At 32.8% G+C, this 18,929-nt stretch overlaps 1 protein-coding gene across 4 annotated transcripts in view; it reads left to right on the top strand.

Annotated features, from left to right (window-relative positions):
• klar (klarsicht) overlaps positions 1-18,929 on the top strand; it is a 312,176-nt gene that overhangs the window by 166,253 nt on the left and 126,994 nt on the right. Inside the window, exon 2 of one of the 4 annotated variants that reach the window (XM_072545853.1) lies at positions 9,429-9,473. The exons of the other annotated variants lie outside the window; for them this stretch is intronic. The gene's annotated coding sequence lies outside the window, so the exon portion shown is untranslated. The remainder of the gene's footprint in view (positions 1-9,428; positions 9,474-18,929) is intronic. 4 annotated transcript variants of the gene reach the window in all.

The following is an 18,929-nucleotide window of genomic DNA, read 5'->3' as shown; positions in this document are numbered from 1 at the left end:
ATAGTTTTTTACCCAATGATAGTGATTTTGTAGATATTGAAAATGCCCAAAAATTTCAACAACGTTTATATACCGTTGATGATTACCTAATTATCCACCTGATGATTACGACTATTGTAACATATACTGAATTTTAATAGAGTGAAAACTTTGAAGTCAAATATCTCACAATCAATTTTTGGCACTTGGTCTAGTGATGCATAACGCCGCTCAGTTATTCTCTTTCCTAATTAAATAGCTTTTCGATGTAATTGGTCCAGTGACCCAATCTTTCCTTCATATCAGTAATAATATCTCCTTTATCATTTTTAAGGATATTCGTTCTTGTGCTTTTTCAAGAACCTGTCATTTCTTTGATTTTTTTGTGTAAAATAAAATAAATTTTGTATAAAAGTAACCAATTAAAAAGTAGCTTAAATTTTATAGTACATCCTTGTACATATAAATGTCTTTACCATCGGATGTTATCGGATCGGCAGCACGGAAATTGATCGAAAGACTCGAAATGGATGTTTGTGAGAACCAAGAACTGAAGGATGAGACCCATAAAATATTAAGTTTCAAAATAAGAAGGCCGCTATAATATGGAGTGTCCCAAAAATTTTCTTAAAAAACATAGGTTTTTAATTAAACTGTTATATTTAGAATATCGTTTTAGGTAATTTACTTTCATACAATTTTTTCTCTCTTTTCTCAAAAATTTTCATGGCGATTTTATATAAATACATATCTTTAAGGCAGGGATTTTCTTTTTAATTGGGCTTGATAGCATAAACGTTAATCTTAAAAAAACTAAAAAAAAGTGTGTGTTAAATCACATAATTGTCATAATCACGTATCAATTATAAATGAGTCAACCATATAGTACTTGATTTAATTTTCCAATTACAATCGTTCATAAATAAGAATCATCCTGAAATACTTTACACCCACGAAACCGGCGCCAACACAAACAAAAATCAAAGTCGAAGGACTAAACACGGAATCCACGGAATACTTTTACAGAAAAAGAATATCAGAGAAGATCGCTGGGAATGAAATATTAGAAAACGATAACATCGAGGAAAGCTGGGAAAAACTCAAAAATAACATAATAAATGCAGCTTGGAGAGAGGAAAGTAACAAACACTAACATATCAAAAAACAAACACCATGATTTAAAGAGGAAGTGAAGACAAAATGTGAAGAAAAGAAGAAAGCCTTTTTACAATACAGAACACAATAAACACAACAGGCATATAACCACTATAAACAAATCAGAAATGAAACGAATACTTTAGTTAGATAAATAAAAAGGGAACACTGACAGAACTTCTCAAAACAGATGGAACACGACTTCTACGGAATTCAAAAAGAAATATGAAGAATGATCAGAGGACAAAGAAAAGAGATGAACAAACTAATAAACACGAAACACATTCAGAAAAAACATGGTAGACTACTTTCTCGATCCCTATTTGCCTAAGGTGACGATAATGAACCACCAACACCAGAGGTGACGACAAACGAAGAAATAAATATTGAGGAGGAAGAGCTAAAGGAAGCATTAAGTAAATTAAAAATAAAAAATCACTAGTAGAGGGCAGAATACCGAACGAACTAAAGTACGGAGGACCAGATCTGACCAAACAACTATTAAAACTAATTAAAAAAATAATAGAACAAAACAGAATTCCTCAGGAATGGAGATCAAGCATCCCAATACCTCTCTTCAAAAAGGGAGACAAACCGGACCCAGAAAATTACAGAGGCATTAGTTTATTAAACACAACACTAAAATTAACAACTAAAGTGATAACAAATAAACTGAATGAAATTATAACACTAGTAGACAGAAGAACAACAAGGTTTTAGGTCGGAAAGATCATGCACCGGTGCTATATTTATAATGGGGCAAGTGCATGCGAAATCATTAGAATACAATAAATCGGCATATCTATGATTCGTGGACCTTAAGAAGGCATTTGACCGGGTCAAATTAAAGGACATTATCCACTTTTGTACGCAAGAGAGATGCCTTTAGGAATATTCAAAACGATCGAAAATATCTACCAAAACAAAACAATAAAAGTGAAAGTAGAAGAAGAACAAACCGAAGTTATTGAAGCTGGCAATAGAATAAGACAGGAAGATTCCCTGAGTCCTCTATTGTTTAACTTGATTATAGATGAAATAATAAAAAAAGTAAGAACTAAAAAGGATACCAAAGGGGAGAAAAACAACTTAAAATAATCTGCTATGCAGACGACGCAATTGTACTCTCTCAAAGTGAAAACGATTTACAATGTATGCTGCACCAATTTGATATAACCGCCAGAAAATTTAACATGTTAATTTACCCAAAAAAAGACAAAATGCATGGCTACAACAAATTTACTAAGATGTAAATTGGAGCTGGAAGGTCAGATAATAGAACAAGTGATGGAGTTTAAATCTCTAGGCATCACATTATCTAGGTACAGAAAGCTCGATACTAAAGTGGAAGATCAAGTGAATAGAGCAAACAGAGCCGCAGGCTGCCTGAATGAAACAATATCGAGAAATAAAAATATCGGGAAAGAAATGGAAGGCGGAATTTACAAAACAGTCATCAGACCAATAATGACATACGCGGCGGCAGAAACACGACCTGACACAAACAGGACAAAAAGGATGTTGTGTGTGCATGTGTGTGTGTGTGTGTGTGTGTGTGTGTGTGTGTGTGTGTGTGTGTGTGTGTGTGTGTGTGTGTGTGTGGGAGAGAGAGATGGCATTAGACAAAAAATCTTTTTGCCACAGAAAATTGTTATAAGGATATTTAAATTTTTATTTTAGAATCGTTTATAAACTTAATTAGAATATTATATATAGATTTGTCAGAATAAGATAACAGATTGCTGATGTTAACTGGTAGGCTAATATTGAGATCAATTAAATCTAGATATAGGCTTCGAGTCTGTTCCCTATGATTAGGACAATCGAAAAATAAGTGGTTCAAATCTCCGACAGTTTTACCATCAAAAAGGATGTTAGAAACAGCAAAGATTAAAACACTTAGAAAAATTGATGGAAGACACTATGGGATAGAGCTAGAAGTACAGATATACGACGTAGATGCAGGGTGGAGAACATCAAGAACTGGGTAAGAAATAGAAGAGTAGAATGGAACGATCATATAAGCCTAATGACAACAAATAGAGTAGTGAAGACGACAAGAGATGGTTCCCCAATAGTAAGACAAGACATAAGTAGGAAGACCACGAAAACGATGAAAAGACAACTTACTGGAGGCACATTGAAAACAGACAGTCATGTCTACATTACATACAAGTATTGCAAAGCAGATCCTGTTTACCAATGGGTACAAAAAATAGAATGGAATAAAAATATTGATAGAATTACATAACAAAATGGAAAAAAAAAACTCGAGACAAATGACCAATGAGTCGAAGAAGCATTGGGCGATGTAACAAACTTTGTTGTGATATTTAGAAGATTAAAAAACCAATTGGATTATTCAGAATAATGAAGAAGACAAAGAAAATGAAAACACGTTATTTTTTCATATAGCACATAATTTTCAACAATCTAAAATATCATCTGTCATGATCTTTTTATTTTTTTATCAAGGGTTTACGATGAAAATGGCGCCAAATTCAAATCTTGAATGAATTTTGAGACACCCTTTATGTTCAGAATCTCTCATAATAAAACCGACTAGCATATTACTTCCAGGATGTGGTTGAGTCTTGCATGATTACCGTAACCAGCTGTTAGTCAACATTACCGTGCAGTAAGGCAGTAGCCAATATTTGATAGCAATAAAAATATAATTTCCACTTACGCTCATCGTTTAGTGAAATGAAAGTGGCGTTTTCCACTTAACTATTAATTGTGTTCAGAATATAAATCAAAGATGCAACTGGATCTTGAACTGGTGATTATTTTATAGCGTATTAATTAACATTGTATACAGTGTGTCTAGTTTATAACAAAGTTATTTAATTCGAGCGTTGCTGAAATTTCGCCTTGTTCTTCAGGTAGTTTTTTCATTTCAAAATTTGGTTATTTGGTTTGTTTATTTGTCAATTTGGATTTGATGTACTACAGTGACATTGTGAAATTATTCTCTTAAGTTGTACAGCTGTTACATTCTTCTTTTTACTACTTAGCATTAAAGGTATTTAGCAGTTGCCAAATAGCTTCAAAATGTGTTATTTTGTATATCGCGCCTTCATTTGAGCCCAGACCAGCTCAATGGTGTTAAGTTCGCAATGATAAAATGGAATCGCAACATCATCGCAAATCCATCTGCTGTTTGAGGAATCTTTGTATTTCGTTACCTTCTTCTGTTTGTACGAGGGATTTAAAATATTTTTTAAATATTAAACCAATGAATTTTCCTTTTCCCTATTATTTCTAGTCCAGAGTTGCCTCTTATCGGACATATTTGTTGCGGAAGCCGTTTGATTTTCGTGTTCCATGCCAGTGATAATAATCTGTTGCTTCTGTAGGTGTTAGACTTTCCAGGAATGTGTTTAGATTAGAGTTTGTATTTTAATCGTGTATATAAGTGTTTTTAGTTCTGATGTGGCTTTATTATAATTTCTTTTATTTGTTTCAGTTCTGCATGTTTGTCGTTTTTTGCTCCTTTTCGTCCTTTTTTCCAGCGATATTTTCTCTAAATACAATTGGGTTTTCATCCTTATATGTATTGTTATTCATAGATGGAACTGTATACCAAACAGCTGTTTGGATTCTGAATGTAATGCTTTCTAATACCACTTCTATATCATATGGTGACTTAAGGGAAACATTTAATTTGATTGTAATATCAAATACCTATTCCAACTTCATAGGAATTCCTCCTTCTTGAACAATAAGCATTCCTCAATCCGAAACATTCTTATCTTTAGAAAGAACGATACTCCCTACTCCTTATATAGGAGGAATAAAAAATACCTTCATCAAAAAACTTACGAAATTTTCTAACTTCTATCACGTCTACACATATGCCTCTAAAACATCTACTGGAGTTGGGGTAGCTCAACTACCATCCTTAAGCTGCATATATACCGGCGAGCTATATGCCATCTAGCAAGCTCTCTCTCATATTAACTCCGGTAATATATCGAAAGCTCTTATAATTACCAATTTCCTCAGTTCAATATCAATACGATTAACCAGCTTTACACAACACATCCAATTGCTCTCATAATTAAAAAAGAACTAGCTACCATACAATGAGAAATGTAGTGCTAAATGACGAAAATCATTTTTTAAGGTAAGGGGTTACAAATTTGTGGCAAAACCAGTTTTACAGTTTTTCAAACTTCGCGAAGTGAAAACATATATAAAACCGTGGAAATATCAAATTTTCAACAGGGCTCATCAAGTCGTTCTTACTCGACTTCGTCTAGGACATACCCGACTTACACACGGGCATATATTCAGCCACACTAACCCTACTTTATGTGACAATTGTAATGTTCCACTCAGTGTTAAGCATGTCCTTGTAGAGTGTCCAAAATACCAGTTGCAAAGACAGACCAACCACATCATCGGATCAACAAGTGAAATCTCAGGAGAAAAATGTAAAATTGAACAATTGGTAAAATCCCTTAAAGACATTAATATACTTAACAAATTCCTTAAAGACAATGTGTGTAAATAAAAAAAAAATAGTTTGATTGTTTCGTCTAGTTTTTCTCTAAAATCAACCCAATTTGTGTTTTTGTTGAGTAGATGTGGATCTTTTGGATTTTGCAGTCAAGGAAGTAGATTAGCAGAATTAGGGAATGATCGAATGAAAGGTCAAAGCTGGATTCTATGTTAGATGTCTGGTATTAATACCCTTTGTGATAAAGAAGTCAATGGCATCTGAAATTTTTTATTATCTGAAGGCCAGTATGTAATGTCGAGTTTGGGCTGTTGTTAGTGAACCTCAGTTTTATGCCTTGTGTGTTTGTCAATCGGGATCCCTATAATGTATTATTTGCGTTAAAGTCCCCACCGCTTATGAATTTATTTCCAAGCGTTTTGATGTAGCTCATTAGCTGGGTTATATACTGAGGATGTTATCAGTATGTCTGTATTACTTTTCAGTGCTAAACAATAAAACGGGATAAAATGCAAACGTTTGTCTAGTATATTATGCTTTATTCAATATGGTACAGGTATCGATGCTTAGTTGAAAGACAATCCTAAATCATTTTGAAAATATATTAATGACAAACGTTATAGTTACTATTTACCAAATTCTGTATTTTACAGCCTTCATCACTCTGCTGAAGGAACGGATGCTTTGTTGAAAAATAATCTTAAATCATTTTGGAAATATATTAAAAACAAACGTTCTAGTCGTAGTTTACCAAATGCTGTGTTTTTCAGCCAGGAATCAGTCTGCTTCTAATGGGCAAGATATTGCGAATTTTTTCAAGAACCTTCAGATTCCCAATATCCCCATCAATAACAATGTTGGCACAAATTATATTGTATATCTGAAATCACCCTTATTGATATTTTTGATTGCATAACTTCGCTTCCAAATAAGATTACCTCTGGACCTATTGGTGTTCCCAATTTTTGGAAGAGTTTTGTTGTACCGATATTAATGTGCGATGTGTAAAAAAACATTAAAAATTATCGAATTATATGCATTTATATATATATATATATATATATATATATATATATATATATATATATATATATATATAGTATATAGTATATATAAATAGCATATAGTATATTTCATGACCGTGTGAACTCATTCAGTTGGTATTCCGTTCTGCTATCTTTAACAGCTGTGTCATCATTACGATATATTAGCTAAGTGTTATTATCAGGTTCATCAATATTCCCATTTTTTTATAAGATCTCTCATCATAAGAACAACTCAAAGATCAGAGTACTGGCGACCGATTGATTTGCCTGATTTATATTATTAGCAGCATATATTTGCTGAGATGTTGCTTTTTGCTTCCAGAAAAAACACATTGTTGACCCTACCAATAATTAATTTTTATTTATTGGATAAACTATGAAATCTAGCAACTTCATGTACTAGCTATTCTCTAGTAAGAGTAATAGTATTAGAGTAATCGAGTAATCAGTCATCTGCGACTAGACCGATCATGAATTGGAACAACTTGCTTAAACTTTGTGGGATACAGAAGAAGATATTTCTGAAACAATTGTTACTGATCATGATACAGTGAGTGACTTCTGATGAATTAAACGAATCTAATTACTACCAAGGCAAAAGTTAAAAGAATTCAGATCAAAGTGAATGGAAGCGAAATGAAAATAAAGCTACGGATGAAGTGTAAGGCTTACGTTGGGTTCACTAGAGATAAATATAATGTATTTCTGCATATTACCAAAAGAGATGAAAGAAAATTGGGACACACCTGTGTCTCTCAACTATGTGACTATGTGAAAAATCCTCTAATAAAAACTGCAGACAGTTCACAGAAAAAACGGGAATAGAAATTTTCAATTCCTTTTGGGATATGCTAAATTGGAACCAACGGAAAATTTATGTTTGTACGTATGTCGAAAGACATTGTGTGGCTCAAGCAGGAGAGAGGGCACTCTACGTTACGCATTAACCTACTGTTTGCAGGACTTCGTTTTTGAATATTTTTGCCTTAGGATCTTTTACTGTTCAAAATTGGGTAAAAGAATTGAAATACGCAATGCAACCTGAAACTGAGTACTTTCTGAACGAATTTTTTGACAAACTTCCTAAACAACTGTCGTATTATGTAAGGAAAGATTCCAATAAACTTTATCTGGAGGAGAATTTTACTTCTATAAAACTAGTTTTTAAGGCTTATGAAGCAGAGTGCAACAAGAACAAAACTGAAGCTTTAGGGATTTGTATTTGAGAAATATTTCAAAATGAATAACTTGAGCTTACACCAGTCTAGGAAAGATCAGTGTAATTTATGTATTAAACATGTGAATGGAAAATTGAATGATGAAGTTTGGCAAAAACATGTTGCAATGAAAGAACAGATAAGACAAGAGAACAAAGAATGTGACAAAGAAATTACTAAACGAAATGAGGTGATAATGATAACGATGGATTTACAAGCTGTATAGACAGCTCCGCTTTTGAACACAATCGCCATTTATTTCAAAAACAAATTAAGGTATCATAACTTCACCCTTTATTATGTTGCCAACCATGACTGTAGTTTTTATTGTTTGTATAATGTAAATGAAACCAACACCATATAAATATAAACAATTAGAATATACTGTTTTGATAGTTATTATTCTTTGGAGAACCATAGTGCCATAAATCTATAAGACCAATCCAAACATTAGTACCTTCTTCTTCTTCTTCTTCGTGCGACTAGGATTACTCCTGTTTGTCTGCCTCTTATTCTATTTCAGTCGTTGTTGACTATACCAACGGGTCTTCTACTATACGGCTTGTTGTTTTGACAGATGTTCGCTAATCTATCTGGTCGTATTCGGTTTACATGTTCATTCCAGTTTTTTTTTTCTTGTTTTTATCCACCTGTTAATATTTTGAATTTTGCATTGTTCGCGTATACTTCTGTTGGTTTGTCTGTCTCTTAATGATATGCCCGCTATTGATCTTAATACTTTCATTTCGATATTGTTGATTTGTTGTTTCGTCTATTTGTATCGGTCCTTGTCTCCGCTGCATAAATTAGGATTGGCCTTGCTGTTGTCTTGTATACTTTCATTTTGCTTTCCGTGGTCAGATATTTGTTTCTCCATATGGTTTCTCGGAGGCAAGCACTTACTCTTGCCGCTTTTGATGCTTGCCTTGTGGTCTCTGTTCTTATATTCCTGTCACTAGTGATCTCTACTCCTAGGTAATTGAATTTCATTACTTGTTCTACAATTTTGCCGTCTATTTCTAGTTTGCATCTACGCGGCTCCTTACTGATCACTATACATTTAGTTTTTTTCTACTGATATTCTCATATTAAGTTTACATTAGTACCTGTAGATACAAATATGTGTACTATTTTGTTGACAATGAATATTTTCTGTGTTACAAATGTATTTATTTTTTTCCCGGAATATGTTTAAATTTGCGGGTATATTTTTCTGTTGTTTTAAGTAATTTTAATTTTTAAATAAGTTTTCTTCAACCAACGGCCTTTTAATATTTAAAAATTTGGGAACCTTTATATTTCAACTTCTATATATAATTCAGACATAAACTAAATAAATTCAATAATATTTGTAAACTCGTTAAGTATAAACATATATTTAAATAATTTTATATGTATTGTTTTGCAATTTTTTATTATAAAAAAAGGTTAGGTTAAATTTATTGATTGTTCTTAAAATATGCCCATAAGAAGAAATCAAGAATTGCAATGTCAATGTCATGTTATATTTTTTTTATAATTCTATATTTTATATTTGGTTCTAATAACATGTTTTGTTTGTTTCAGGTTAGTTATGTTTATGGACAGTAAAATAGCCCTCTTTGATAACTTGTAAGTACACAATGGTTAGATGGTTATTTTTAATATCTGCACTGTAAATAACATTTACATATTAATCTATACTAAAAATTCTAGGCATCGAGGGCCGTATAAACCGTAAAATAAATAAATAAATAGCAATTAAAAGCGACTTAAAAATGGTTTGTACATCTTGTAGATATTAGTTGCTTAGTTTTGGATAATTTTGCAATGAAAATACTACAAATGTTATTATTTTAACGTTGTACCCCACTTTAAAAAAATAAAGAGCAAATTTAGTCCAATATAACCCGACATATGTTCTTTTTTCTGAGTACTCTATTTTGAAACCGTGTTGGATTTTTTGCAAATCGTGGCTGGCATTTCATTCGGCTAGCTCCACTCCTTTTACTTTAGTCGGAACGAAAAATCCTTTTTATTTAAAACACTCCTGTTTAAACAATTTTCAATAATTTTGTTTGCTAAGAGTTTTGTTCAAAACTTTGGCTTCTATCATAAAAGACTGGTTAATTTCAGCCCTTAATGTTGTTAATTAATGTAACAGCGTTTAATAGGGGCTACCTTGGCTCGTAAGGGTCGCATGACCTTTTTTTTTTATAAAAAGTTTGTGTTTTCAGTGTTTCAGTGAAAAGTGGGAAGATTTTGAAGACATTAGTTAGACTTTTTGGTTTGAATGAGAATCAGCTCGAACGGCTGACGAAGTATAGATACTGAAATAACTGTTACTTATATCGTTTTCTTGATTCAGATGTGAAAAGTTTGACTTCGTGCTCCAATGCCATAATATATGGCTTATATATATATGTATATATATATATATATATATATATATATATATATATATATATATACACTTGTGGTCAAAATTCTGGAAACTTTACAAAAATTATCGTTTTTTTATCAAGACTCGTCTCATGATCATGATTTATATAGTTTTACAATTACATTTTTATTTTATTGTTTTATATTCCTGGCATTGGTAATACTGTATTGCGTCAGGGTTTTGCTAGTCAGTCAACAACCCAACTGGAAGCGGTTAGGTGGCCTTTAGTACAGTTTCGTGCGGCTTCCAGTATTTATTAGTGACATCAGGTAGTTTTTACTAAGGTGATATTGTTTAATTGTCGGAGAGGAATTCATCAGCGTCGATTCAACGAAAATGGCAACTAGAAACCCAAAACGTGTTGACTGGTCGCCAGGAAAGAGAGCCAAAGCAATTATCCTTCGAGAAAACGGTTACACTTATCAAGAAATAGCAAACAAATTGGGTAGTGGCGCCACAAAATCAGGTGTAACGAAAGTTTGCAACCGTGGAATGACAAAATCAGCAAAAAGATCTGGCAGAAAACCCAAAGTTAGTCACTACGATGTGCGTAGAATATGCCGACTTTCTTTAGAAGATCGTCGCAGATCCGCAAAAGATACTAACGGTATTGTCAAATCAACTGGATTACAAATTTCGGACCGCACTATCAGAAGAAAGTTGTGTGAAAATGGATTGCGAGCACGAATTCCTAGAAAGAAGCCGTTCCTGAACAAAAAACAGAGGCAAAAACGCATTGATTGGACTTTGGCACACAGAGGGTGGACAGAAGAACAATGGAGTAAAGTAATTTGGAGTGATGAAACCAAAATCTCGATCTTTGGGAGTGACGGAGTGAAGTTTGTTCCCCGCCGACCGGGAGAAGATCTGTTGCCCCAGTGTACTACGGTCACTATGAGGCATCCTGTGAGTGTCATGGTATGGGCTTGCATGACCACTAATGGAGTTGGATGTGTAGCAGTAATAGAGGGCAATATTAATGCAAAAAAATATCAGGAAGAGATACTGCAAGCCAAACTGCTGCCGACTATCAGAGATTTGTTCGAAGGGGATGCCCAACAATGCATCTTCCAGCAGGATGGAGCGCCTTGTCATACGGCTAAGACTTCCATTGAATGGTTGAGAAACCATGATGTTACTGTTCTGCCTTGGCCTGGAAATAGTCCCGATCTAAATCCAATAGAAAATTTATGGTCAAGGCTGAAAGTCTTAGTATCACGCCGAAACCCAAGCAACAAGAGAGAACTGATAGAAGCCATTATTCAAAACTGGTTTAGAGTTATTACACCAGAAGATTTGGCTCGTCTCGTCAACTCCATGCCTCGCAGAATTGAGTCTGTCCCAAAAAACAAAGGTTATCCTACCAAATACTAATTTTGTTGATAATAATCATTGTACCATTTTTTTTAAAATATATCTACTAATAGCTAACGGCTGTTGTTTTATTTATTTTTAAATTTTTAGAGGATTTTCCCCATTAAGATAGATGTTAAATATTAAGTAGAAGCATAAAACGATGTAATAAACTTATAGATAAACTTATAAATAACATAAGTCTTGTGAAAAAGAGGAATGCTGATAACAAAACTAAAATTTTTGAAAAGTTTCCAGAATTTTGGCCACTAGTGTATATATATATATATATATATATATATATATATATATATATATATATATATATATATATATATATATATATATATATATATATATATATATATATATATATATGTAATATGGTTTTTACAGTACTATAGAATTGGAAAAGTTGAAAGTAGTTTTTTTAATAACCAAATTGAGTTGCTCTGAACATAACAAAGATTTATTTATTACTACAAAATTTGCAAACTTATAAGTGATTAAAATTTTCTCTGTTTTTCTTATTTTTCTATAATAGATTCCATTCTTAAATGTCAAATTACTATTGTGTAAATAAACTTAAATTAATATAATCGTCCTGTTTTATAATCGGAAAAAAGTTTTCCTCTGGTTCTAATACTGGATTTCTGCTCAGACAGTCCGCTTCTTGGTTTGTTGCCCCTGGATTATATTTAACCCTATTGTAAAGTTGTATTGTGATAAGTAGTAAGCCAAATCATCTAATTCTTCATCTGTTCTAGCTTTAAAATTCATATCCTCCAAAGGTTTATGGTCAGAATATACCTTAGATTTTTTGACCATTAGCCAATGTTGCCAATATTTGACTGCTTCTTTTATTCTATTATTTTAGTTCTTTTATTCTAGATATATTGCTTTTTTTTCTTTTGTGCTTCTGTTAACTTTTTTGAAAAATAAGCCACTGGTCTACTATTACCATTTCCATCGTTCTGTTTTACCACAGCTCCCACACCAATCGTGCATACATCTGTGTAGATTTAAATTGGAACATTTGAATGAAATATCTTATCAAAAGTTTTTATCTTATCAAAGGCTTCTTGACATTTCCTTATTAGTTTATATAGTGGGTCAAATATAACTGCTCTGTGTGGTATAAATTTTTGATCAAAAAATTTATTTTTCCCAAAAATTGGCGGACATTTTTTTTCCGGAACCGGAAAATTTTTTACAGCGGTTAGGTAATCTTTTAATGTTCTTTTCGATTATGTGGCCCAAGTATTTTGCACTATTTTTCGCAAATGAGCGCTTCGCGATGATATATATATATATATATATATATATATATATATATATATATATATATATAAAGTAGTTAGGTATTATTGACTGACACGTTATGTAAAATAAAGTTTTATTTTGAGGTTGCAGTCATTAATAGGGCAGGAAAGTAAAACTCTTTGTTCTTTAATCAAGCTTTCGCAAAATTTATTTGCTTCATCAGGATATGCTAAAATATGGTATCAGTAAATAAATAAAATTTAATGGATTAACCTCATGTTGTAAGTTTTTATACTAGTTTTATACAATGCTATTTAGTTCTAATTTCGTTGTATTTACTGATACCATATTTTAGCATATCCTGATGAAGCAAATAAATTTTGCGAAAGCTTGATTAAAGAACAAAGAGTTTTACTTTCCTGCCCTATTAATGACTGCAACCTCAAAATAAAACTTTATTTTATATATATATATATATATATATATATATATATATATATAACTTCTAACTAACTTCTAACTTCTCTCTGGATGTCTGGTTTTTTCACATTGTTCTTTTTAGATGAACTGATGATGCTTTCTAAACAGAAAGCGAAACGTCTTCAATAAATAGATGAAGTAGCCACCTTCTTTGTCTTTTATTTCTCAACTTTGACCGAAAAACCCACCACTCTTCGAGTGTACCTTAGCTTATATATATATATATATATATATATATATATACATGGGAATACAACCGCGATGTATACCAAATTTTCGTGGACTTTAAACAAGCTTACGATTCTGTTAGCAGAGAAGCATTGTGGGAGACCATGGTAGAAATGGGAGTACCTGGAAAGCTGGTACGATTAGCACAGGTGAGCACAGAGAACGCTTCTGCATGGATCAGAATTGGCAGCACCACGTCGGAGGTATTCCTCATTGACACCGGGCTTAGACAAGGAGATCCTCTCGCCCCCCCTGCTATTTAATTTTGCCCTGGAACATGCGGTAAGGAAAGCTCAACCACAACTGACAAACGGATTTGCCGCCCAAGGATCAAAAATACTATTGGCGTTTGCGGATGACGTGGACACAATTGCACAATCCACCAGAGATGCAAAAGAAGTTTTCACCCTATTCGAAAATGGAGCCAAGGAAGTTGGTCTGAAAGTCAACGAGGACAAGACCAAGTACATGGTGGTTACGAAGAATCCAAGACCAAGGGTTAGACAAAACGTAACAATCAATAAATACAACTTTGAAGTCGTAAAAAAATTCAAGTACCTGGAAGCGATCATAACATCTGAAAATAAATATGAAAAGGACGTGGCAGCCAGGATCATTTCAGAAAACAGGGCATATTACTCATTAATGACCGTACTTAAATCAAAATACTCTCAATACCAGCAAAAATAAGAGTTTACAAGACAATAATCCGTCCCACAATAACGTATGGAAGTGAGACATGGACTTTGAACCAGCGAGAAACGACAAAATTACTGGTACTGGAAAGAAAGATACTGCGGACTATCTATGGGCCTTGCAGAGAAGAGACAACAGGAGAATGGAGAAGAAGACGCAATGATGAACTCCAGACAGTATATGGAGGTGAAAACATAGTACGCTACATTAAAGCAAACCCAATAAGATGGGCGGGCCACGTACTAAGATCTAGTGACGAAAGACTCCTGAACGCCACATTCTGGGAAAGGCCCGATGGCAGAAGGTCAGTTGGTCGCCCAAGAAAGAGATGGAAGGACGCAGTAGCCAGTGATCTAAGCAAAATGGGAATACAGCAATGGGAAATAGCTGCTCAGGACCGACAACAATGGAGGAAAATAGTAAACGCGGCCAAGACTCACATAGAGTTGTAGAGCCAAATGATGATGATATTGAATTAAAGATCACCCTTTACTTCCAAAAGTTTTACAAAAATTCTTCCAGCCTTCCCAATCTGATTCCACTGTAAATTGTAATATCATACAGCTGTACCAATCCATACTTGCTTTTTCAAGAAAAAATTTTAAGATTTCAATTTTTTTCTCTTCTAGTACTACACAATGTTCACATTCTTTTTCAAATTCAGATAGCCATTGGTTTGCATTTGTATTCTTTCCACAAATTTATCAATCATAAAATCTTTTACTATCTTGCTTAAATTCTGAATTTGAGATTTTTGTTCTTTACTTTTATTTGATGTGGGTTCACTATCACTCTCTATCAATTCTTCTAAATATTGATTCTCAAAGAATAAATTTTCATCTTCATCTAAGTATGTTTGTGATAATCCTTATGTTAAGGTTATCCACACTTTTCTAGATTGATTTCTTTTCTTTATAGAGTTTTTTATTCTTGTACATACCGGTGTTTTGCAGACTTCTTTGTGTAAATTTGCTGGCTGAAATTCATCTGGTAATAAAAAGGTTTTCCCATCTTGTGCTCCTTTAACATTAAAGTCAAACCTTAATTTTTCCATTTTTTAGTGTAAGCAAAATTGTTGTTTTGTAATATGGTTTTTACAGCACTATAGAATTGGAAAAGTTGGGAGTAGATTTTTTTAATAACCAAATTGAGTTGCTCTGAAAATAACAAAGATTTATTACTACAAAATTTGCAAACTTATAATAATTATAAGGTATCATCCCTGAAAATAACAAAGAAACAAGAATTAAAGCTATTAATAAGGTTAGATCATTTCTCGTTCATAATTTTCATAATGAATTTATAATGTCTATTTTCCCTTGTCACCGTCACTCATCTCAACCTGCTAGGAAATCTTGCGTTCCTTCGGTAATGCGGTAAAATTCAAATTTAAGAAAATCTCGACAGCAGATATTGTATGTTGGGATTTTCTTTATATATATAATAATAATAGTCTCCCGTTTTATACCGCTGTCGCTGCTTTGGGAGTATAGCAGGGTAGTCTGCTATATCTAGGGCCTACGGTATACAAGGAAGGTAACATGGCCAGTGCTACGCCTCAACCGTCTATTATTACCCCTGGTTTTACCCAAGGTACTCATTTTTATTTAGGCTGAGTCTTTATATATATACCTATATAATATATATATATACTCTTTAAAATTATGCACGCAGAATATTGGCATAATTTATAGTATACCTCACAGAATCCTAATACAGCAATTTGTATTTTTAGAATTTAATTAACCTTTTCACAGACCTGACAATGAACAGCAAATTTTAGTGTTCGAAATTTAACGCCTTTTTGAGCTAGTCCGGCCCTATTTACATTAATATGAATACTTACTCAGATAGAATAAGTGTGGCGTCTGAAAAGGTATACGTATACAGCTGAAGAAGAAAACTATTACTCTCAGGAGTGTTTAAATCTTAGCACTATTTACTATTCACATAATTCCTTTAATTTTATTGTCTGATTAGCAAACGATCTTGTAAATACTTTAAGTTTAATAAAAACTTCCATAAGATGATTGATAGATTTCTAAATTACTTTGATCTAGGCGTAAATAAAAATGCAATTTGAAATTCGTTAAAAACGTCTGTCATCGGAAGACCATTAATTTCATAAGAAGCGTTGATATCGCCTGGAGATAAAGCTCGAGTTTCTTTAAACTTTAGATTGCATAACTACGACTAAACCACCACAAAAAGTGCGGTATTGTTGGAACTCATTTTCTTTATCGCCTACTGTGTAAAAGAAACATAAGTTGAAATAAACGGGTAAAATATACGAGGCTACAAACATAACCAATTCATACGTAGATTGAAAGTCTAGCTATTTTTATATAGATGAATGCCTATAGAAAATAGCTTATTTGCTATTTTGTTTGGTGTTTTAGTTTATCATCAATAACTTTCTTAAGTTACTTTCGTTAGTTTAAATTACTTGATTTCTTTAACCTAGATACGAATAAACCTTTTTTGACGTGACAACGTCTTAAATTAGGTTGTGGCTCGGAGTCACTCATGAAAAAGTGTAACGCCCGCTCACGTCTGTTACGATGAGTCACCGAACGAGAGAGAGGCCCGCCGTACCGGCGAATGCCTTGCGTCTCTCTCCCACTCAAACATGATCGGTCCGCTGCGCGCGCAGCACTAGAGAATTAGGCGCGTTGAATTGGTGAAAATCACTCAAATAGAAATTAGTTAAGTTTAAGTTTACATGTACAATGTTTTAGTAAACAAAATATATTTCTATAGTTAAAATTTGTGCAATTCTTATTTTCATTCAATTCCTTGTTCCTATTGTGCAATTTAATAATATTCATATCAATAAATATTCTACCGAGAAAAAGACGTTGTCACGTAAAATCTTCGCCCGTAAAACCGACTTTACAGGCAACCGATTTTTTGGAAAAAAATTTAAAATAGACTTAATTTCTGTTTAATACAGTCTAAATAAGTTTGTACAAGCTAAAAACATCATTGACTAATATGATTTTTCAAAGTAGTGTGTAGGGAGGGAGGGTAGTACACAATGAGACAAAAAATACATTTTTATTTCTGACATTAGCATTTTTTAATTTGTCTACAAACTGAGTTAACCAGTTATCAATATGATTCTTTGCTCCATATAACCTAAAATAAATATTCCCTCATGTATGAATAAACAAATTCTATGATTATTTTTCCAACCATCTACATCTGTCTCATTGAGTACCATTGGTGGTACACAATGAGTCAAGTGTTATTAAAAAATTGAAAAATAAAGCAGTCTTGAAGTTTACCACTTTTTATTAACAATGACACTTATCGTCTAATTAGTTATCGTCTAATGTCTTGAAAACTTTAGCAACATGAAATAAAATATATTGCTTTCAAATTTCACTAATGCCAAACTATCAATGGAAATTTCTGTGCTGGCATCAATACCATAATCGGCTTCCAACTGTAGATTTTCACATTCATCGCCAGAGGAATCATTATATTTGATTAGTTCTTCACTCTCCTCAGATGAAGTACTATCTTTTCATTTGTTTTTTTTTCTGTTTTTGTGCTGAGCACCTTATTTAAATTTAACTTAATTCGTTTAATATTCTGAGGTATCACTCATGAGTGATACAGTGATCAAAAAAGAGTTCAATCCAATATTGACTAATAAAAAAAATCTGACTGGGAGAGCTTCAAAATAAACCTTGAACACAAAATTAATCTTGCTGTGTCATTGAGAAACACGAGGCAACTGGATGACGAATTAGAAGTTTTTATAAAAAATATCCAACAGCTAGCTTGGGAAAATACTCCCACAGTAACTTCTAGAATAAAAGGGAATAACTATCCAAAAGATATCAAAGAACTCATAGTAGAAAAAAGAAAGTTAAGAAAAAATGGCAGCAATACAGAGCTTCACGAGACAAAACTAGTCTAAATATTGCTACACAAAAACTAAACAAGGAGATACAGAATATAAAAATTTAATAATTGATTCCTTTTTAAGTAATTTAACAGCTGACCAGAACACAGATTATTCGTTATGGAAGGCAACAAAAAGAATGAAGAGACCAATTATTCATTCTTATCCTATCAAGTTGGAAAACGGCAACTGGGCTAGAAGTAACAAACAAGAAACAGAACGATTTTCAGATCATTAAGAAAGCAGATCGTTCAAACCCAACATCAACGATGGTGAAGAACTGAGATGGGAAGTACCATTCCAAAACGAAGAAAGAGTAACGTTGACATCGTTTAGAGAAGTATCAACAGAGATAAAAGAGAATATAATATGATTTCATAACAGGAGAACTATTAAAAAATCTACGAAGAAAAGCCATAGTTAAGCTGACACACCTAATAAATGCTACTTTTAGATTGAGGTATGTTCCCAGACTCTGGGAAGTAGCCGAAGTCATTATGATTACCAAACAAGGTAAACCTCCTAGTGAAGTGATATTCTATCGACCAATATCACTCCTTCCGGTGATGTCATAATTATTTGAAAAACTTCTATTGAAAAGATTAAAGCCAATAAAAATCATCAATTTGGTTTCAGAAATAAACATTCCACTATAGATCAAGTTCACAGAATAACGAATATAATAGAAAAAACATTAGAAGAAACGAAAGTC

Source organism: Diabrotica undecimpunctata, chromosome 10, assembly GCF_040954645.1.
Source record: "Diabrotica undecimpunctata isolate CICGRU chromosome 10, icDiaUnde3, whole genome shotgun sequence".
In the NCBI taxonomy this organism is placed as follows: domain Eukaryota; kingdom Metazoa; phylum Arthropoda; class Insecta; order Coleoptera; family Chrysomelidae; genus Diabrotica; species Diabrotica undecimpunctata.
This window is presented reverse-complemented; position numbering and strand designations above follow the sequence as displayed.